The sequence below is a fragment of the Lepidochelys kempii genome, chromosome 14 (genome assembly GCF_965140285.1).
Source record: "Lepidochelys kempii isolate rLepKem1 chromosome 14, rLepKem1.hap1, whole genome shotgun sequence".
In the NCBI taxonomy this organism is placed as follows: domain Eukaryota; kingdom Metazoa; phylum Chordata; order Testudines; family Cheloniidae; genus Lepidochelys; species Lepidochelys kempii.
In genome coordinates, this window is record NC_136393.1 from 1,597,574 (window position 1) to 1,619,653 (window position 22,080).

General features: G+C 48.8%; 1 protein-coding gene across 9 annotated transcripts in view; it reads right to left on the reverse strand.

Moving 5' to 3' along the window:
* The window catches only part of RBFOX3 (RNA binding fox-1 homolog 3), a 352,510-nt gene that overhangs the window by 195,498 nt on the left and 134,932 nt on the right, over window positions 1-22,080 (reverse strand). For all 9 annotated transcript variants that reach the window (XM_073311003.2, XM_073311011.2, XM_073311008.2 and 6 more), the window contains one exon: window positions 19,484-19,524. The gene's annotated coding sequence lies outside the window, so the exon portion shown is untranslated. The remainder of the gene's footprint in view (window positions 1-19,483; window positions 19,525-22,080) is intronic.

The following is a 22,080-nucleotide window of genomic DNA, read 5'->3' on the forward strand; positions in this document are numbered from 1 at the left end:
CAGTTCTACTGGGTAGGAGGAAAAAAGATTACTTCGAAATCTGGCAGAACTTTTTGGAGTTTACTGGAAGAGGGTCATTGCCACCAAACCTCATAGTTTGAGAGCTTTTTTTGAATAATAAGGAGGGGAGAAACCCCTTCAACCATATGCAAAATTAAGATATTAAAATAAAGAAAACAGATAGGCGGAAAAAGGAGAAAAGCTTATCACATAGAGTTGCGATAGGACAACTAACAAACAGGTTAGGCATCTAAATGTAAGAAAAAACAGAAGTCTGGACCTAAATGTGAGAGAATCAAAGACTTTAATCAACACTATCAATTGACCAGACAGAAGAAGAAGAGCAGAAGATCATCACAATATGTGATCAAGATCAAGACCACAAAAGCTGAAGAAAGCGACTGGTAACCGGCCTCATCAATATAGCTTTAGGGAGTTCCTTATCTAGTAGAAAGAGAGAGCCTGAGACATGAAGCCTGAGCTAAAGTAGTAGTCAGCCCTGCTAATATAAAGCAAAGTTAGCAAGTCAGGCTGTGAGCAGAGGTCAGGCTCTGTCTGTAGGCAGGCTCACAGACCCAGCAAGAACAGGGCTGGTATTGCAAAAACACACACGTTCCTGAGAAGTACGAGGCACAGGACACTCATGAAAGCATATTCCAGAAGGGTGGTAGCAGAACACCCCGATACCCAGTATGGTACAAGCACACTCCCCAAAGATAACAGGAACACGTTCACCTCTCTTAAAGATAAGGTCAGGATGATACGGTGATGGAGAGAGATGTTTTGATCGAACCAACAAGGTAAAGGGTGGTAACTAACCACATCAGAGGGGCAATATGTAACTTGTTTGTATTGGTGTATAAAGAAGGGTCTCAGAAGGGGTGTCTTTGTCTATCCTAGGGGAGAATGGAATCCCCCACCATTCACTGAGCTAGTCCATTGTAACGGGCATACAATGTTAGTGGTCCTGTAGAGTCTACGGGATACTAGGACGGTGCTTCATTGACAATAAACCTGGCCAGGTGCTTTCGCTGCTAACCCAAGCCATGTGGTCTTATTGGAAAGTTCGATCGAGGTCTGCTGCGTCAGCTATCTGCGCAGAGCTGGGACAGCATACACCAGAAACACACACAGCCAACAACTGACTATATCTTCATCAATTTATAATTGTGTACATACCAAATTTATCTTGAAGTTATAAAACATGTTTTATAAGATTTCTGTTATAAGAGAGTGGATCTGTTAATAAATATGATTTTTTAAAAACAAGAATAAAAACTCTTCAGTGGCACCAAAGGGTTGGCATCACCGATGCTCCTGATGTGCGTAGCCCCCATCCAAGATTACATGGCAATGTATCTAGCAAAGAAAGGAGGATTTGAAAAACTGTTGCTTTAAGAAACATGCACATATTGATCTGTGTGTATCTAATCTGATTGTTCGCATGCGTGCATGTACAAAAACACTACACTGAGAGAACATGAAGGTGACAAATGTAAGCACTGAAGAGTCAAGAATCTTAACTCTGCCCTCTACCATGAACACAGTGCAATGAATACTTAGATTAAATGACCACACAAACTCAAAGAATACAATATCACACCAGTATCTCTCCAGCATTAGAGTATGTCCACACTTGAATTCTAAGTAATCTTTTATCATGTATTACACTTCCACAATTGAAAATTCTAGCGTAAGCTCCACACAATTGTTTGTTTCATGACATAAACCATTGTTGCTTGTCAACATTTGTGCCTTGTCTATGCTAGACTTCACAATCATGTGAGTTAACACACAACTAACAACAAGTGTAGGTGCATCCTAACTCACAGGTCTAGCACCTCAATGTCTTTTCGATTCTACCTTCATTGCCATAATGGTAATGGTCCAATCCATCTTTATTGACTTTTTCCATGATAAATTATTCTCCCTTCAGTATGCATTTTAATAATTTAGACAGAAGCCAGGTATTAGACACATTTTAATTTCAACCATCAGCTAAACATTCCTTAGGTGCAGCTCAGGGGATGAGGCAGTTAACTATGAAGCTATCTTATCTGTACAGGTTGGTGCCGTACAGAAGCCAGCAGATTTTCGCTATCACTCTATGTTGTTACACTTCCAGGGTATTCTGTCAGAAGGGTTTACTGAGCACTTCTGCACAGGACTTTCCTGGATGCTGCCTGACCTACACCCAGTAGCACACAGCCCATGCATGGGGAGGCTTTGTATTACAGGGGAGACAGAACCGACTCCTAAATTTAGCTTGCCCAAAACTTTTTATCACAAAAGATTCTTGTGACCTTTTTTGTGCAAGTCTCCATTCTTTAAAAAAAGAAAAGGAGGACTTGTGGCACCTTAGAGACTAACCAATTTATTAGAGCATAAGCTTTCGTGAGCTACAGCTCACTTCTTCAGATGCTCACGAAAGCTTATGCTCTAATAAATTGGTTAGTCTCTAAGGTGCCACAAGTCCTCCTTTTCTTTTTGCGAATACAGACTAACACGGCTGTTACTCTGAAATCTCCATTCTTTGCAACTGCCCTTTGAAATGTGGCCAGGACAAAGCTCTGAGACCAGATGTGCCTGTCACTTGTCCCTTTCCATTCAGGTTTAACTGAGTTATAGTACTGGGAAAGCCTGGGAGCCATCAGAGTAGCTATAGCAGCTGTGAGGGAGAGAAGAGAACCAGGCCAGGGGCACCATATGAGGCAGGAGAACCCAACCTCCTGGGCTGGAAGTGGGAGGGGGAAAGAATAGAGACACCCAGGCCAGGCCAGGTTCCTCTCAACTACCCTTGGACCCAACACATGGCACTAGTAGCCCATTCCCTATCTTACCCCGATATCAGCAAATATATTTAGTAGTTGAACGTTCAGGGGCCAAGTCCTGATGTTGCATGAGATGGGACATGCTGTTACAGTTGCCCATACAGTAACCGATTTTCTGTAACCTTCTCTCTTTTTAACAACCCCAGGAAATGACATACAATGTCTCTAGTGGTTAGAGTAGAGGGCTGGGAGTCAGCCCCAGTTCCCTCCTGATGCACTGGGTGCCTTTGGGCAGGTCACTCACCTTCTGTGCCTCAGGATTGAGAATACTGAGCCACTTGTGCAAAGCACTGAGCTTCACAGCTCAGAGTCAGGACTCACTTCTCCACACTTCAGACAGACGTAGCTGTGCCAGCAGAAGTGTGTACTGTAGACATAGCCTGGGTTATCTGGAACCCCACGGTGAAGCTACGATGGAAGCGAACAGGGAGGAAGGGATGAAAAGGGAGTGGGATCGACTTGTTAGCTGCTCACATTTAGTTTGCACCTACTTTGCCACTCTGGAAAGAAACAAACGACCTGAGAAGGGAATGGAATGCAATGATTCATTATTCCTGATGTGTGATGATGGCTTAATTATTTTTCTAACTGGGAAGAGACGCTTTCTGGCAGCAGGTGCAAATTAATTCTCCGCTGTTTTGAGGAGCGATCGGCCCAGGACAAGCGGAAAACTGGAAAACCTAATTAAATCGGGAGCCGAGTGGAATAAATGGAGCGAGGCGTTTGTTTGCACGATGCTGATGGATATTAACAATTCCGGGTGAAGACACCAGGGCTCCCAGCGGGAGACTAGAGCCGCCTCAGTGCGTTCATCCCCCCCATTGGGCCTTGACAATCGTGCAGGAAGTGTTGCAACAGTAACTAAGTGCAACTACTGTGCATACACAAAGCCAGGATTCTTTCCAGAAGAAGCATCATCCACAGCCCTACATGGGCTGAAGGAAGGAGGAAACAATTAACAGGCTGCAAAGCCAGATACGCAGGCTCCAGGAATCTTACTGGGGGTTCCTGGTCTTGTGCTCAGAACTGATGCCCCCTAAGCGAGACAAGAAAGTATCATCTAATTATTGGGAGCTGTCTGCAGATTGTCCAGTCCACTGAGCAGTGGAATCCAACAAAAAAAATCTGCCCCCCCTCTGTTACCCTGGAAAGAGGGTTTTGTCTGGTTTCAGGACCCCTCTCTGGCTTCTGGATCTCCCGTCCCCATGGTCTCCTTCATGGTACTGACTGTATTTAATTAGGCTCTCTTATTTCATATGCAGATGCAGTATTCAGTTTAAATACGATAGAACAAGGTCTATATATACACACACTTTTCAAGAGATTGTCACAGCACCTACTATACAGAACCATAAGACATACCCAACACCTAAGGGTTTTCCCAAGAGGGGGTGGGGGAAGCAGCCTGAGGCTGATTCTGAATCTTGTTAGCTCAATGATCAGAAAAGGGAGCTTATGTTGAACAGTTGCCATAGAAACAGTGGACTGTATCTACACTTTCCTAGAGTGATATGGGGGTTCAGTTCTTTTGCCTGCCCTGGCAGTCCAACGAGGCCCCATGCTGATTCCCTTGTCCACCCCATAGATTCCTCAGTGTCCAATCCCAGTGTCAGAGGCACCCATCTCTGCTGGCTGTGTGTTCCCTTCGGGTCTCACACAGCTCCCTGCCCTCCAGGAGCTCTGCTCTTAGACCATTATTCACAATCAAACAGCTGCACTATATATAATGATTTCAATCGAGTCCAGCTAACGGCCACATCTTAGGGCATCTGGAAATAGACAGCAAAGGGCTCTCCCTCGGCAGTCGCTCCCCCATTGCTCGTGGTTAGCTGTGCTTTATAGAACATTTGCAAATTACATGCCAAAGACAAATAAATGACTCCATCCCCTCACCTCCACAGCATCCCTCTTCATCCCCCTCCCCCCATTACAATGCCCTGACTGTCTCCTGACACACTCCATGCATCCCCTCTTCTCCTGATTCCCCACCCCAGAGTCCCCTTTCAAGACCAGGGAGCACTGTTCCATGCCATCCGTTCCACTGCATGCTCAGCAGACTCTTTCTCAGACTCTTCCTCCCCCCACATTTTGGACCCCCAATTCCATACCTGGAGTCGGTAGCAGATTATAATAAACTTTTACACGCAATTGGAAGTTTGCTCTGTATCCGTGGGCGACAGCTCTGCGAGTGCTGGCTCGACCACAGCCATAGGGAACAGGAAAAGAAAAAAAGAAAGCAAAGCCTGCCTGCCTGCTGTCCATAACCCCTCTCTCCCAGGATGTTTGGAGATCTCTGCCATTTCCCCGGTTGTACTCTTCACTCCCACTGAAAGGCCCTTCTCCTCAGCCAATGCAACAAACCAAACCAAACATGGTGTTTCTAGGCCTGCCCATTCTAGGATATCATGAAGGGCTGCCCAGAGCAGGGGCAAAAGGTGCAGTTTGGCCCAGCTCCCCCCAGATTGAGTGGTGTTGTAACCCTGCACACAGGGCTGCCGTGCCACTCAGATTTTGCCCAGGCCCCCCAAAACCTTTATGTAGCAATTTATTTATTTATTTAGCATGTGCACAGTCATCTAGCCAAGCGATGGCACCTTCAGTGGCGTGACGCAGTTCTTCTAGGCCACCACTGAACCTAGGCAGCAGGCATTCATTGACAACATGTCATCGGCTGTGCTGTGCTGCAGCTGCACAAACGGGCATCACGAAGGCCCCAGCGATACTGGCTGGTTGCACAGAGACCTTGCCCAGTCCGGAATGTGCTCAACAGCGACCACTGGCGATGGGGCAGGTCAAAACCAGGTGGGCAAATTGTGGGGTCGGCAACAAGAGACTGGCTGCGGATTATAACAGATATCCGTTCCTCTTGCCAGAGTGTTTCTGCCCTAACATCCTGGCATGGCGGATGGGCGATGTGACGGCAAACGTGGTTTAAAAAGGTCATTGTACAGCAGCAAGTGCATTGAGTTGGCGCGAACTTCTCAACTAACTTGCCAGTGGCAACCTCTCATCTGATATAAGGAGGAGCAATATTGCTCAGAAATGGAAGCCATGGGAGTGGAGTCAGACGCAGGGTGCCAGAGATGATGCACATGGTGGCATGTAACTGTTGTGACAAAGCTCTGTCCTTGCCTCCATGGGTCCCGCGTTTCCTGGAGGATTTTGCTAGACTCAGAGGCTGTGACCCTCCACGTAACCCTTCTCTCTCTAGAGACAAGGGTTACAGTCTACTGAGCCATTTCATCATAAGCCAGCGAGGGAGGTGAGGAGAAGCAGTGGATGTATTGTATCTTGACTTTAGCAAAGCTTTTGACACGGTCTCCCACAGTATTCTTGTCAGCAAGTTAAGGAAGTATGGGCTGGATGAATGCACTATAAGATGGGTAGAAAGTTGGCTAGATTGTCGGGCTCAACGGATAGTGATCAATGGCTCTATGTCTAGTTGGCAGCCGGTGTCAAGTGGAGTGCCCCAGGGGTCGGTCCTGGGGCCGGTTTTGTTCAATATCTTCATAAGTGATCTGGAGGATGGTGTGGATTGCACTCTCAGCAAATTTGCGGATGATACTAAACTGGGAGGAGTGGTAGATACGCTGGAGGGCAGGGATAGGATACAGAGGGACCTAGACAAATTGGAGGATTGGGCCAAAAGAAATCTGATGAGGTTCAACAAGGGCAAGTGCAGAGTCCTGCCCTTAGGACGGAAGAATACAATGCACCGCTACAGACTAGGGACCAAATGGCTAGGCAGCAGTTCTGCGGAAAAGGACCTAGGGGTGACAGTGGACGAGAAGCTGGATATGAGCCAGCACTGTGCCCTTGTTGCCAAGAAGGCCAATGGCATTTTGGGATGTATAAGTTGGGGCATAGCGAGCAGATCGAGAGACGCGATCGTCCCCCTCTATTCGACATTGGTGAGGCCTCATCTGGAGTACTGTGTCCAGTTTTGGGCTCCACACTACAAGAAGGATGTGGATAAACTGGAGAGAGTCCAGCGAAGGGCAACAAAAATGATTAGGGGTCTGGAACACATGACTTATGAGGAGAGGCTGAGGGAACTGGGATTGTTTAGTCTGCAGAAGAGAAGAATGAGGGGGGATTTGATAGCTGCTTTCAACTACCTCAGAAGTAGTTCCAGAGAGGATGGTTCTAGACTATTCTCAGTGGTGGAAGAGGACAGGACAAGGAGTAATGGTCTCATGTTGCAGTGGGGGAGGTTTAGGTTGGATATTAGGAAAAACTTTTTCACTAGGAGGGTGGTGAAACACTGGAATGCGTTGCCTAGGGAGGTGGTGGAATCTTCTTCCTTAGAAGTTTTTAAGGTCAGGCTTGACAAAGCCCTGGCTGGGATGATTTAATTGGGGATCGGTCCTGCTTTTGAGCAGGGGGTTGGACTAGATGACCTCCTGAGGTCCCTTCCAACCCTGATATTCTATGATAAGTTATCCTTCCTTGCACAGTCTCTGTTGTCTCCCAGTCTCAGTGATTAACCAGGGGGCAAAGGGGGGCGGGGGGGCTGGGCCCACCCTCTACTCCGGGCTCCAGCCCAGGGTCCCTAATAGTATCAGCTATGGTAGCTGACCTTTTAGAAACATGACATGTACAATTCCCTGGGCTACTTCCCCCACAGCAGCCCTCACTTCCGCCTTACCTCAGGGCCTCCTTCCTTGTGCCTGATATGGTGTATACTACTCAGCCTCTCCAACAGCACAGCTTCCTCCCACAGCTCCTGACATGCACCCCCATCTGACTGACTGGGAGGCTTTTAACTAGTTTCAGCCAGCCCCTGACTGGCTTCAGGTGTCCCAATCAACCTAGCCTTCTCCCTGCCTTCTGGAAAGTTCTTAATTGGCCCCAGGTGTCTTAAGTGACCTGGGGCAGCTGCCATTTCACTTATCCTGGTACCAGGGATTTGTTTAGCCTGGAGCTAATATATCTATCTCCCACTACTTTTCTATAGCCATCTGGCCTTGCCCCGTCACACTGTGTATCCACCAGTTTGGTGTGTGATGATCAACTCCAAACTGGCGTGCAGTACTCCGCCACTGAATATAAGGTGGCAAGAGCTGATGTCCGCAGAGTTGGAGCACGAGCACCCCATGATGAACCTGCCTGTTTGCTAAGAAGATTGTTGCGTGTCTTAATTTTAGTTGCTGTCTTCTTCAGATGGGCATGGTAACTCAGTGTGTGGTCTAAGGTCACACCTAGATAGACCAGTTCTACTTCATGCTTCACCTTCTGACCATTCAGTTCTCGGGTTGCGCTGGTGTGATGAAGATGGAACAAACTGGACACTGTTTTTATGATGTTTGGCTGGAGGTGCCAAGTCTTACAGTAGCCAGCTAACTTTACCATGTCCCAGTTTAAGGTGGCATCAAGCTCATGGAACGACAGGGCCTGGGTACTGCAACAGTCGTCTGTGTAAATGAATTTTTGTGACTCTGTGGTTGGCAAGTCACTGATATAAAGGTTGAAGAGGGTTGGAGAAAGCACAGAGCCCTGGGGTAACCCATTGCTCTGTTGTCTCCAAGCACTCGTCTTCTCCCCCATATGGACTCTGAATTGCCTGTCGCGGAGGAACAGTTCACTGATTTCATGAGCCAAATAGAATGTGAAAATCTTTCCACAACAGCTTTCAGGGAAACATTCAGAGCAGCGGCACTTTACACCCCCTTCCTTCATTTTTAACAAACTCCCAAAAAAAACTTGCCCTGGGAGGAAATGCAGAATTTCAAGGAGATCTGTTATCTGTTTCTTTTGGCAGCGGGGAGGGTGTGATGAGGTGTGGTGAGAAATTAAAGAAAAAACAGACCTATAATGGGAAACTGGCTCCAACTTTCACCAGACAGCAGCTACCCCATCTCATAACTACTCGACCAGGGGAGAGGCGTTGCTCCGAAAGACAGGTGGTGGCTAGGTTTCAGCTCATGCCTACGGTGCCACTGGGGTGACGCTCTTGTAATTACATGGCTACAAATGTTGAGCCTAGTTCATTTGGCACAGGGATTCAACTCTAGGGCAGCTCTGGGGAGCAGATTTTTCTCAGCATTTGTGGTCCTGGATTAGGAAAAACCCTGGTTCTCTCAGAGGCCCAGAGAGAGCACCCAGAGCTTGGGATGCTGATTAAAGTCTCTGCAGCATCCTGCTCAGGCTGGCAAATGAAGTTCTGTGGTGCATAAGCAGCTTGGAGGCGCTTGCTGTCCGTCACTCTGATGAGCTCTTGTGCTAGCACATCCCTGGCTGCCCCATGCTATTGCTTAGCAGACCTTAAAGCCATAGAGAATATTCAGCATTCTACATTCACAGAGAGTTGCATGAAGAGAGCCAGGCAAGGCCACAGCTCATCTCGGCCACACACATCTATCACTGTGGCACTGGGAAAAGGTGACTAGATAGCTGCTTCCAAGCCCAGAAGATGCAGAACTAAAAATGTGGGGAAATCAGCTGTAGGAGGTTAAATGGGGTCGCCCCTGCAATTCTGCTTGGTCTTTCCTCTACCCAGGAATAGTTCCACCAAATGAGCTAGACATTTATAGGTTTCAGAGTAGCAGCCGTGTTAGTCTGTATTCGCAAAAAGAAAAGGAGGACTTGTGGCACCTTAGAGACTAACACATTTATTTGAGCGTAAGCTTTCGTAAGCTACAGCTCACTTCCACTGCATGCATCCGATGAAGTGAGCTGTCGCTCACGAAAGCTTATGCTCAAATAAATGCGTTAGTCTCTAAGGTGCCACAAGTCCTCCTTTTCTTTTTGTAGACATTTATACTAGCCCCTGGCAGACCCAAGAACCTTTTGCGGATATTTAGTCCCACTCTCTTCCTGCTGCTGCTAGTGTGTAATAGCCCGGGCTGCTATCCTAGCAATGGGTACCCACCCAGAGTTCTCCTGCCATCCCCCAGGTGCCAACACAGAGTTACCCTCCCAGCCTTCCCTTCCCTAATTTCTGAACTGCACCTGTGTAGCTGTTCCTCTGTTTCTCACCCCTTCTCTCTCCAATTTGGAAGTGGCAGCAATGCTGGGAGAAAAAGCCTGAATGCCTTTTTGTTTTTCTGTTTCTCCCATCATTAAATCCCCTCCTCATCCCTAGGAGTTTGGAATTACATACAAGTTATATGTTTCTGGTTTTACCCAAACACAGCTACTTAACAAACAAGTACCCTCAATTCCGTTTAATGCCTACACATGTAATACAGTTGCTGCAATTACCTGCTTCCCAAAGCCATTACAAATCACAGAAAATCAGCTGTAGCAGGTGATAAGAACATTCTTTTATAGATTCACAAAATAAGCTGATCACAGGACAGTCAGATCCTTGCCCTGCAGTCCACAGCATGCCCGGCATTCACAAGGGGTCAAGATCCTTCATCTTGCAGCCAATTTACTCCTCTTAAAGACGAGATGGGAAATATCTGTTGGGAAAACTCTGGGTTTATCCTGCTGTGTGGCTTAAACTCAAGTTCTGACTCACCAGAAAACTGGGCTCATTGTTCAAGCTCACACATCCTGCGCAGTCAACAAGAAACTAAGCCTGTAATTAGAATGAAACCCACTAAAGCAACAAGGTGAGCACCAGAAGTGAGCTGTAGCTCACGAAAGCTTATGCTCAAATAACTTGGTTAGTCTCTAAGGTGCCACAAGTACTCCTTTTCTTTTAGAGATTAGTGGAACACTGTCTCTGACGGGCAGGGTTCCCAAGTACCTTGGCCACGTGCTGTATAAGCAGAACAGATAACTGGTGTTGGCCCACATATACATGGAGACCATGTGTCACGGAGTCCCTGGGCAATGCTCTGGAACTGCTCCCCATGAAGCCAGGCAGGACTCTGGGGAAGTCTCCTTTCTGGGAGCAGCCGGTCTGCAGGACACACGGCTCACACAGCTTCCACCTTCCTGGGTCTGACCTCGGAGCATTCAGCATCCTCTGCCACTCCGTGCACTTCCCCCAGCGAGTCCGCCCAGGCGGGGTCTCGGGGAAGCCAGAGGGTCCTGTCCCTCAACTCCGCAGTCAGACGTGTCTCTCAGCCAGCCAGTAAAACAGAGGTTTATTAGACAACAGGAACATGGTCTAACACAGAGCTTGCAGGTACAGTGAACAGGACCCCTCAGCTGGGTCCATTTTGGGGGGCAGGGAGCCAGACAACCACGTCTGCACTTCACTCCATGTCTCCAGCCAGCCCCAAACAAACTCCCAGCCCCTCCTCCTCTGGGCTTCCTCCCTTTCCCGGGCCAGGAGCTCACCCAATTCCTTTGTTCTCCAACCCTTTAGCTCTCACCTTGCAGGGGGGGAAGGGCCCAGGCCATCAGTTGCCAGGAAACAGGGTGTTGGCCATTCTCTGTGTCCAGACCCCTGCACACCCCTGCCCTCTAGGGCTCTGCAATGATCATACACCCTTACCCCACCCCCTAGATACTTAAGAACTGCATAGGGGAAACTGAGGCACCCCCACACTATTCAGAGGAAACATTAAGAACTGTCCCACTTCGTCACACCATGACAAACCTGCTACACCCAAGACTCCTCCAGCTGAGCACATGCCAGAGGCATGCAGGGCAGAAATACATGGGGGCACACTAGGGTTGCCAACTTTCTAATCGCACAAAACCAAACACACTGCCCTGCCCCCTACGCCAAGGCCCTGTCCCTTCTCTGAGGCCCCGCCCCTGCTCCATCCCCCTCCCTCCATCGCTCGCTTTCACTGGGCTGGGGCAGGGGTGGGGGAGGGGTCAGGCTGGGGGTGTGGGCTTTGGGATGGGGTCAGGGATGAGGGGGTTGGGAGGCAGGAGAGGGCTCCGGGCTGGGGCAGGGGTGTGAGCTCTGGGGTGGGGCTGAGGATGAGGGGTTTGGGGTGCAGGAGGGGGCTCAGGGCTGGGGCAGAGTGTTGGGGGGGGTGCAGGAGGGGACTCCTGGTTGGGGCAGGGGATTGGGGTGAGGGGTCCTGGCAGCGTTTACTGCAGATCCCAGGAAGCGGCTGCCAGGTCCCTTCAGTGCAGCCCCTAGGTGCATGGGTGGCCAGGGAGGCTCTGTACACCACCCTCACATCCACGCCCCACAGATTCCATTGGTTGCAATTCCTGGCCAATGGGAGCTGTGGGTCTGGCAATAGGGGTGGGGGCAGCCCGTGGAGCCTCCCTGGCTGCCCATGAGCCTAGGGCCCAGAAGGACCTGGCAGCAACTTCTGGGAGCTGTGCAGAGCTAGGGCAGGCAGAGAGCCTGCCTTAGTTCTGGGCACTCGCTGCGCCACCAACCAGACTTTTGATGGCCCTGTCAGTGGTGCCGACCGGAACCACCAGGGTCCCTTTTTGACGAGGCGTTCTGGTCAAAAAACAGATTCCTGGCAACCCTAGGGCACACAGAAAGGGAAATCTGCCCATCAGTGAAATTCCAGAGAGAAAGAGGGAACAAAGTAAAGCAGGAGTAATGAGGCTGGTCCCCAGGGTAGAAAGGGACCTGCCTGCTTCCTTGCTTCCCTGGCACAGAATCATTTCATAGATTTCCAAGGCAAGAAGGGATCATTATGACCATCTCATCCAACCTCTTGCATACCCCAGGCCAGGGATCCCCAACCAGAGAACCTAGTGATTGCTGCAGCAATCCAAACAACTTGTGATGGAGCTACACCATCTCTTTTAGGAAGCGAACCAGTCCTGACGTAAAGCACCCATCCGATGGAGAATCCCTAAAGTTTCCACTCAGAGGGAGTGCTGAAAAGCAAAGACAGAGTGCACTCCCACCAATGAGGAACACAATCGGCAGCAAGGAGGCGGCCTGCTGAAGCATGGAACAAACTTCCCTGCTTCCCAGCACAGGGACCAGGTGGAGTTCCCAAAGGTTCCCAGTTACTCAAGGAAAACCCAGTCAGAGACCAGCAAAGCATGATTCTTGACCTAGCTGCCTTTTTTAAAAACACTCATGGACAACTTTCTTGTATGGGAATAGAATACAGAGAAGATGGCAGGGACACTGCCCACTTTACTATGTTGACAGCTATTCATAGAATATCAGGGTTGGAAGGGACCTCAGGAGGTCATCTAGTCCAACCCCCTGCTCAAAGCAGGACCAACCCCTAACTAAATCATCCCAGCCAGGGCTTTGTCAAGCCTGACCTTAAAAACTTCTAAGGAAGGAGATTCCACCACATCCCTAGGTAACACATTCCAGTGTTTCACCACCCTCCTAGTGAACAAGTTTTTCCTAATATCCAGCCTAAACTTCCCCCACTGCAACTTGAGACCATTACTCCTCATTCTGTCATCTGCTACCATTGAGAACAGCCTAGATCCATCCTCTTTGAAATCCCCTTTCAGGTAGTTGAAAGCAGCTATCAAATCCCCCCTCATTCTTCTCTTCCACAGACTAAACAATTCCAGTTCCCGCAGCCTCTCCTCATAAGTCATGTGTTCCAGTCCCCTAATCATTTTTGTTGCCCTTCGCTGGACTCTCTCCAATTTTTCCACATCCTTCTTGTAGTGTGGGGCCCAAAACTGGACACAGTACTCCAGATGAGGCCTCACCAATGTCGAATAGAGGGGAACGATCACGTCCCTCGATCTGCTGGCAATGCCCCTACTTATACATCCCAAAATGCCATTGGCCTTCTTGGCAACAAGGGCACACTGTTGTCTCATATCCAGCTTCTCGTCCACTGTCACCCCTAGGTCCTTTTCTGCAGAACTGCTGCCGAGCCATTTGGTCCCTAGTCTGTAGCGGTGCATTGTATTCTTCTGTCCTAAGGGCAGGACTCTGCACTTGCCCTTGTTGAACCTCATCAGATTTCTTTTGGCCCAATCCTCTAATTTGTCTAGGTCCCTCTGTATCTTATCCCTACCCTTCAGTGTATCTACCACTCCTCCCAGTTTAGTGTCATCTGCGAACTTGCTGAGGGTGCAATCCACACCATCCTCCAGATCATTTTTGAAGATACTGAACAAAACCGGCCCCAGGACCGACCCTTGGGGCACTCCACTTGATACCGGCTGCCAACTAGACATGGAGCCATTGATCACTACCCGTTGAGTCCGACAATCTAGCCAGCTTTCTATCCACCTTATAGTCCATTCATCCAGCCCATACTTCTTTAACTTGCTGGCAAGAATAGTGTGGGAGATCGTGCCAAAAGCTTTGCTAAAGTCAAGGAACAACATGTCCACTGCTTTCCCTTCATCCACAGAGCCAGTTATCTCGTCATAGAAGGCAATTAGATTAGTAAGGCATGACTTGCCCTTGGTGAATCCATGCTGACTGTTCCTGATCACTTTCCTCTCCTCTAAGAGGTTCAGAATTGATTCCTTGAGGACCTGCTCCATGATTTTTCTAGGGACTGAGATGAGGCTAACTGGTGTGTAGTTCCCAGGATCCTCCTCCTTCGCTTTTTTAAAGATGGGCACTACATTAGCCTTTTTCCAGTCGTCCAGGACCTCCCCCGATCGCCATGAGTTTTCAAAGATAATGGCCAATGGCTCCGCAATCACATCCGCCAACTCCTTTAGCACTATTCTCTAGCAAGTCACAACTGGCAGCCTCACTCTGCCCAGCCTGAGATGCCAGGCCCTGAAGTCCAACTGTAAATGTTCTTTTGGAATTTTAGCAGCTACCCAGCTCCCTTCCCATAGGTGCAAATACCCGCTACTCCATCTGTGCAACAACCAAGGCATTTGCATTTGATGTTCTTGGCAAATGAATCCAACCGACATTTGCTTTGCAAATGGAAGGCGAAAGGGTGTACACAATCAGGGGTTCACAAAGTGTCATGAGGTTCACATGCCAGCCACTGGGACCCTGGGTTCAAATCCTGAAGGTGGTGATAAATTTGCAAGTCTTAGGCTACCCCTTAGAAAATGATATTTCTCCACATCACACAACCACAATGTCATTAGCAGAACTGTGTCAGCCCAGAACAGGAAGATGCCAAAGGGTGTCAGAAGTCAGGATCGAGATGCGCTGGCAGACGCCTGGCTTGAGGTGGTGCTTTTAGTCACTCTGTTTCATGAGCACCAGTCATCATTTCAGGAACCCAATCCAACAACAATGGGCATCATTCCCAAGAGCCCACAGTACCCTCCAGTGACAAAGAGGAACCCTTCCACAGAGAACTTCTGGTAAATGTAAATTGGGAACAGCCTCTCAGAGCAGGACGCAAATCACTGTAAACAAAGTCTCTGTTGCTGTGGAAACCATTAAAAATAGATTCCCCACACTCCCCTCTTTGTGCTGGGTTTTATACAGCTGGGTTCCTTCATTCCACATTATTATTACTTTTTAATTATGAATAATTTCCTCCCTTCTATAGGAAGATGGATTAAAACTCAGAACTTTCCACATGAAGCCCCTTTAGGATGTATTTCAATATGCCAATGAAGGCAAGCCCAGATTCTGTAGTGTTTATGCCACAGGGTAAAAATCTCTCTGCAATTAACCCTTCTCATTCCATGCTTCCTCTAAGCTTCTCTTTTTCTCCATCCAGGAAGCTAGCTGGCTTTCACCTGTACCTCAACAAAGTTTGCTCAGGAACTATGACACTTACGGTGAAGCCCCTTTCCGCAAAGGGATCAGCACAAGGCTCAAGCGCCACATAAGTCCCTCTTCAACCCTGTGGAGTTTGTGCATGATTGTATTATGGTCACCCTTGCCTGCCCGCTTCCCCTCCACTCCTGTTTGTCTGATATGACCTCTTACTCGCTAGGTCCAGTTACATTTAGTGTGTATGCTCTTCAGGCCAAGGACCCTGCATCCCTTGGTTTATGAGGCACTCAGCATATCGGGTGCTCATATAATAAGAAACACCACCACTGTTGCTCAAGGCTTCACACCCACCCACCCAGTGTCCCCAGCACTAAGCTACCCACAGGGCAAGGACCAAGCAGAGAGAGAGGCGGGACAGGCTGCCCCAATGGGAATGGTGCTGCTATCCTCCTGTCTTACTGAGGAGCAACAAAATCCTATTTAATCATTCTGTCCTGGAGCTTTCTTCTGAGGATTGGGATTCTCAGCCTTAACCCAACACACCAGAGTGGGTGTTTGCAGCAATCCTCCACTTTCCTATCATACCCCTTTCTATGCAGAACTCAGTCTAGCCCAATAAAATGTCTGCTTTAGCCTGGCTCAGCCCAGAGACCTGTTCCAAAGCTTGGAGGAACCACTGAACCAACCATTGTTTGCACTCTGCAAGTCTCCGTACAGGAAATTCTCCCAATCAGGAATGATGCCAAAGGACTGGAGCACACGGAACATCTGTTGCCCAGCATCAGCACAGCCAGGAATTCAGGAAGTGATGTGTATACATCCCCCAGTGCAGCATGTCTGCTAGCAAATGGAAGTGCAAGGCTCTATCCAAGGGTGAAGGAAGAGTGAGATCATGAAAGCTGCTTGGTTACCCTGTGGCAAATTATTTACCAGGCTTTAATTTTAGATTTAAGTGAATTTCATGCTGACAAAGAGCGCCAGATGGACAAACACTGGTAACCAACACTCTTTATCCCCAGGACAAAGCAAAGGCAGCAGCAGGGCAAGCTTCCTACACACTGCCCTGCCATTGTGTTTCCCCTTCGCCCACCTCTAGGGATGAGAGGAGAATTCAGTCTCCATAGTCCATTCAGTCCCTAAACTCTGCTGAATCTGTTAAGTGCTGATTGTGCAGGTGGGTTGTACAAGGTGGGCACCTGTCCACGAGCCACTGGATTGAGATTATGAAGAGATCTCACACAGGAGTCACTAGACAGTTGTCTGCATGGGCAGAATGACAGAACAAGTTACAAAGCTCAAGAACTGCACAAATCTCAAAGCCCTCTACAAACCAGCTCCAGTTTTAGAGAACGGAGGGAGTGCTCTGGTGCCTTCCAGAGGAGGGGGTCCAAATGGGGCTGTGTGTACCACTGGTGGTACGTGAGCTTGACGAGCCAATCCTTCACTTCATAATTTGTTTAAGAAAGTGGTACATGAACTAAAAGTTTGGGAGCCACTGTTGTAAAGCAAGATTCTCACAAGAGTTGGGGACATGATTTCATTACCTCCTGTTGTTTCTCTTAGGTCAATTTTTAGTGCACTGCCTCATGATACCCACCTGTGACGAAGCGGGACTGTTCTTAATGTTTCCTCTGAATAGTGTGGGGGTGCCTCAGTTTCCCCTAGGCAGTTCTGAAGTATCTAGGTGGTGGAATAAGGTGTATGATCATTGCAGAGCCCTAGAGGGCAGGGGTGTGCAGGGGTCTGGACACAGAGAATGGCCAACACCCTGTTTTCTGGCAACTGATGGCCTGGCCCTTCCCCCCTGCAAGGTGAGAGCTAAATGGTTGGAGAGCAAAGGAATCAGGTGAGCTCCTGGCCCGGGAAAGGAGAAAGCCCAGAGGAGGAGGGGCTGGAGAAAGTTTCAGTTTGGGGCTGGCTGGGGACATGGAGTGAAGTGCAAACGTGGTTGTCTGGCTCCCTGCCCCCCAAAATGGACCCGGCTGAGGGGTCCTGTTCTCTGTACTAAACCGTGTTCCTGTCATCTAATAAATCTGTTTTACTGGCTGGCTGAGAGTCATGTCTGACTGCGAAGTTGGGGTGCAGGGCCCTTTGGCTTCCCCAGGACTCCACCTGGGTGGACTCGCTGGGGGAAGCGCACGGAGGGGCAGAGGATGCTGAATGCTCCGAGGTCAGACCCAGGAAGGGGGAAGCCGTGTGAGCTGTTTGCCCTGCAGACAGTCTGCTCCCAGAAAGGAGACTTCCTCAGAGTCCTGCCTGGCTTCGTAGGGAGCAGTTCCAGAGCATCGCCCGGGGACGCCGTGACACCACCCCCTTTCTTGCGCAAATCCCCATACACCCCAACAGAAACATGGAACCCCTTTAGTTTCAGTAATGGCAGTTCAGAGGTCAGTTTCCTCTGTCACGGTCTGACTCGTAACTTTGGCCCCCAAGTAAAAATGCTGTAGAAATATTATTCAGAGCTGATAAGGCCCGAAGGGACCACAGTCTGAGCTCTTGTAGAGCACAGCCCAGAGAACCTCCCCAATAATCTCTGCATCAAGCCCAGAATTCCTGTTTGAGCCACAGTGTATCTTTTGGACAGATATCAGTGTGCTTCAAGTGTTGGAGAATTTACCATGTCCCTAGGTAATTTGTTCCAATGGGTATAATTACCCTCACTAGTATAAACATTCACTGTATTTGTTGTCTGAATTTGAATAGCTGCAGTTTCCAACCATTGGATCTCATTAAGCCTTTTTCCACTAAATTAAAGAACCATCTACTATTAGAAATCTCTTCCCAATGTAGTTATACTTTTAAACCACCACCAAGTTGCTTCTTAGCCCTCTCTTGGGTAAACTAAACTCCCTATGGGGCAGGTTTTTCAGACCTCATTTTTTGTAGATCTTTTCTGACCCCTTTCCAATTTGTCAGCATCCTTTTTGAAGTATGGACACAGCATCCAGTAATGGTCTCACTAATGCCATATACAGAAGTCATGCCACTTCTCTACTCTTACTTGCATATTCTTATCATGGACATTCATTATACTCATCCTGAGTATGGGCTGCCAGGGGAAGCATTTTAACAGTCAAGGACACCGAGTCAAAACCTACTGGCCTGAGTGGATATGAAAAAGGAGCCCACTCTGGGCATGTGTCCGGGACTTAGTCACCGAGGCTGAAGAGATGTTGCTCTCTTGGTGGATGGAGGCTCTGAATCCTTTATGCTTAAAATATTGGCTATTAAAATATTTCAACAGCAGCTACAGCAAAGACAGACACATGATTTGTTCTTTGCATCCAGGCCCAAGGAGTTTGGAGGGCAGCCAGAGGCATCAGTAGGGAGCCCCCTTGCCCCAATTGCTCTGGCAGTGTCAGTTTCATAGAAGCAAGCTCCCAAAACACCACACCTTGCTAGTGATTGAATGGGGAGCAAGGGAGCAGAAGTCCTCCATCCCCTTGAGCTGATGCAGTTGTGGCATCAGCAGGACTTCCTCTCTCCTCAGCTTGCTCAAACAACAGATCAGGCATTTTTGTTGTGAGCAGATAGGAGAAGCAACTTGTCCAAACAAAGCAGAAATGAAAAAGCAATACCCCCAAACTACTGCAAAGTATGTTGGGAATTCATCTACACAGGAGCTTGGCAGCCAAAGAACAACAGGAACGGAGGAGTTTGTCAGGGCTTTTTAATACAGAAAGAATCTCTGGTGTGTTTTAGCTTTTCAGAATCATCAAACAGCCTGGCAGGAGGTGTAGGAAGTCGGGGGGGGGGGCGGGAAGTCCCCCCTGGAGACACCTCCCACTAACACTCCGAAAGCACGTGTGTGGCACTCGTACTACTGTGTAGCTGAAGAGTTCACCAGAGACATCATGTGCATCCTCTGCCTCCCCAGCTCAGCCCTTAAAGGCGCTAAATTCCCTCTGGTCTCCAACAAGTCTGCATTCTCATAGGACCCCCGTTGCTCCTGGACAGCAAACTGGGCATTCGCTGAAGAGCTGAGTAAGAGCAATGTTAAGCTATGTGCTCTTGGTGATGCTGCTGGCAAGCAGGCCACACTTGATTCTCTCTCACCCCCGCAGACACCGAAGGCAAGCAATTTAATACAAGTCCCACCACACTAGCACAGACACCAGTTCCATTTGATACTTCGCCTGCAAACCAAGTGAATGAGGAGACAGAGTTTTTGTTAACATCCAGGGGCAATACTCACAGTTGGGATGGACCCAGACAGCAAATCCACTCCGATCAGACCTGCCATTGGAAAAAGAGAGAGGGGAAAGGTTTGTGCTGGGAATGCTGTGAGGCACAGAAATCCCACAAGTCCTCCCTTACCTCCAAAGGAGAGGGAGAAAGCAAGCAGTATCCTTCTCAGTTCTGGGTGTGTCTGGCAAGGAGAGGAGGGGGGAGACCGAACTTTCTACACTCTCAATCAGATGGGGGCCACAGCCCAGGTAATACTGCAGCCTTATTTAATTCACAGCAATTATATTTGCATTCTACTAGACAAATAGATTTTACAAGCCCTCAGTTAAATGTGGGTAATTATGGCTGCCTGCGTCAGGGGACAGCCCTGCCCGGGCTCAGGAGGAAGAAGCACATCCCAGTTCCACTAATGCTGTAAATTAGCAGGGCAGCAGACTAATTACCAGCGATTTCATTTCCCCCCCTCACTCTCTCCTCTTTCTCTGGGCTACTGCATTCTCCCTCTCCCCCCCACTGTGTGTGTGTGTGTTCAGGCATATGCTGCTGTTAATGGGGCTTCTGTCACTTCATCTGCTGGTGGAGATTATTTTATCTTGGGAACCCTCTCTCGGTGTCAGACCAGAGACTTTTGACTCTAAATCATCAATGGGGGGAACAATCTGTTGTATGGCAACGAAAAATGAAAACGTCAACTTTTTGGTGGCAACTGTTGTGCTCAGCAGTGTTCGTGATGAAGGCTCTGATACGAGGGGGGGAGGGACCCTGACAGGACCCGGCCTGGCCTGACAACTCAAGGAGCGGGATGGCTCCATGCACACATGCTCAAGGGCGGGGTAAGGCTGCAGTCATTTATTACATCATGTGCATGAAGCCGAGACAATGCAGGATTGGGACCTGCAAAGGGATGGGGGCAAGAGGATGAGGGGGAGGGAAGCCTTTAGCCATTATTAAATCTAAGTGGAGAAGGATGGAAAGTAATTGTGTGAATCCACTGTGAACAGGAGGTGCCAAATCTGCTTCTGTCTAGTGTGGGGCAGAAGAAGTCCTTGGAGCAAGCTGTGGGGGACACAGTCTTCTCCCTGTACTGGGCAGAGGGAAGCATTATAGGGACAGAACCAAGTATCATGTACATGGTGCTTGATATCTCCAAACACAATACAAACACTAACTATTCTTCATACACCCCAAGGAGGAGGGAGGTCTTACCACCATTTACAAATGGGGAAACTGAGGCACAAAACAGGGGAGTGACTTGCATCAAAGGGCAAACAATGAGCTGGAAAAAGAACCCAAGAGAGTCCTGGCCCCTAGCCCAAGGCTTAGCCCACCAGACCTGGCTGTCTTCCTTCAATTATTTCCCTCCTGAGTACACAGCAGCTTTCACATTGTGCAGCAGTGGGATTTCAAAGCCAGATGTCACAAGCATTCCTGGAGGAGGAGGAGCCAGAGCACTCCTTCACCTTGTCCCATGGTGGGCAGGGAGGAGGGTGACACCCTATGGCCCATCCCTGGGCCCCAGAGACATTCTCACTTCCCACCCACCTGACACTTCTGCAATTGAGAGTCAGTTGAGCTGTACAGAATTGCTGCTTCCTGCTCCACCGTCCACACAGCAGCACCACAATAATGATAAATAAGAGAAACCGAATGAAATCGCCACATTCTTCAAACTGATCTGCCAAAGTAAAACCATGTAATCTAGTTTCATTAGGCCCTGTTGTCCCACAGATGACTATGTTGTCAAATATCAGGTAGAGGGATCTCTCGCCAGCTTCCTATCAGTCTCCTTCCCCCCTCCCTAGGATGCGAGAGGGAGATTGGCTGGATGGATACAATTTCAGCCAACCCCCATGCTTGCAATGTATCCATCACCGACCTGAAAGCCTTTAGGGAGCTGAACAAGTGATGTATGGACCCAGCACTGTCCAAAATGATTTATTAAAATATTACCCAGATGAAGTTAGAAAAGACACAGACTGGGGCTGCTGACTTCCAGCCCCAAACAGCAGGCGGGAGCACCGGGCTGCTGCAGCACCAGCACGAGTAAGATGGAAGCAGAGAAGCTGCTTTCTATACCCTATGTGCACTCTGTCCTGGGGACCTCCTGGAACCCCAAGATGAAGACAGGAAATCAGGAAGCTCCTCACAAGGCTAGGGTGAGGGCTCCAAGGTAAGGCACAGCCCTGGAGCAGAGAAGCAGATTTCAGGGCAGGGCTTGTGCCCTCATACAGGGAGTATTAGGCCAAATTTGAACAACAGTGAGTCCTAGCTCTTCCCATCCCAGGGCTACTTTTCCCCTACTAAGGGGAAAAATGTCCAGCCCCTAGTGTCGTATGCAGCGTTGCTGTAGCCGTATGGGTCCCAGGATATTAGAGAGACAAGGTGGGGGAGATCACATCTTTTACTAGACCCACCCTTGTTGGTGAGAGAGACTAGCTTTTTGAGCTGACACAGAGCTCCTCCTCAGGTCTGGGAAATGTACTTAGACTGTTCACAGCTAAACACAAGATGGACAGTTTAGCATAACTAGTTAGCGCATATTCCAAGGGCCCATGCAAAGTGAAGTGGCCCGTTAACACCCCTGTAGTCATGGGACTAAAAGGG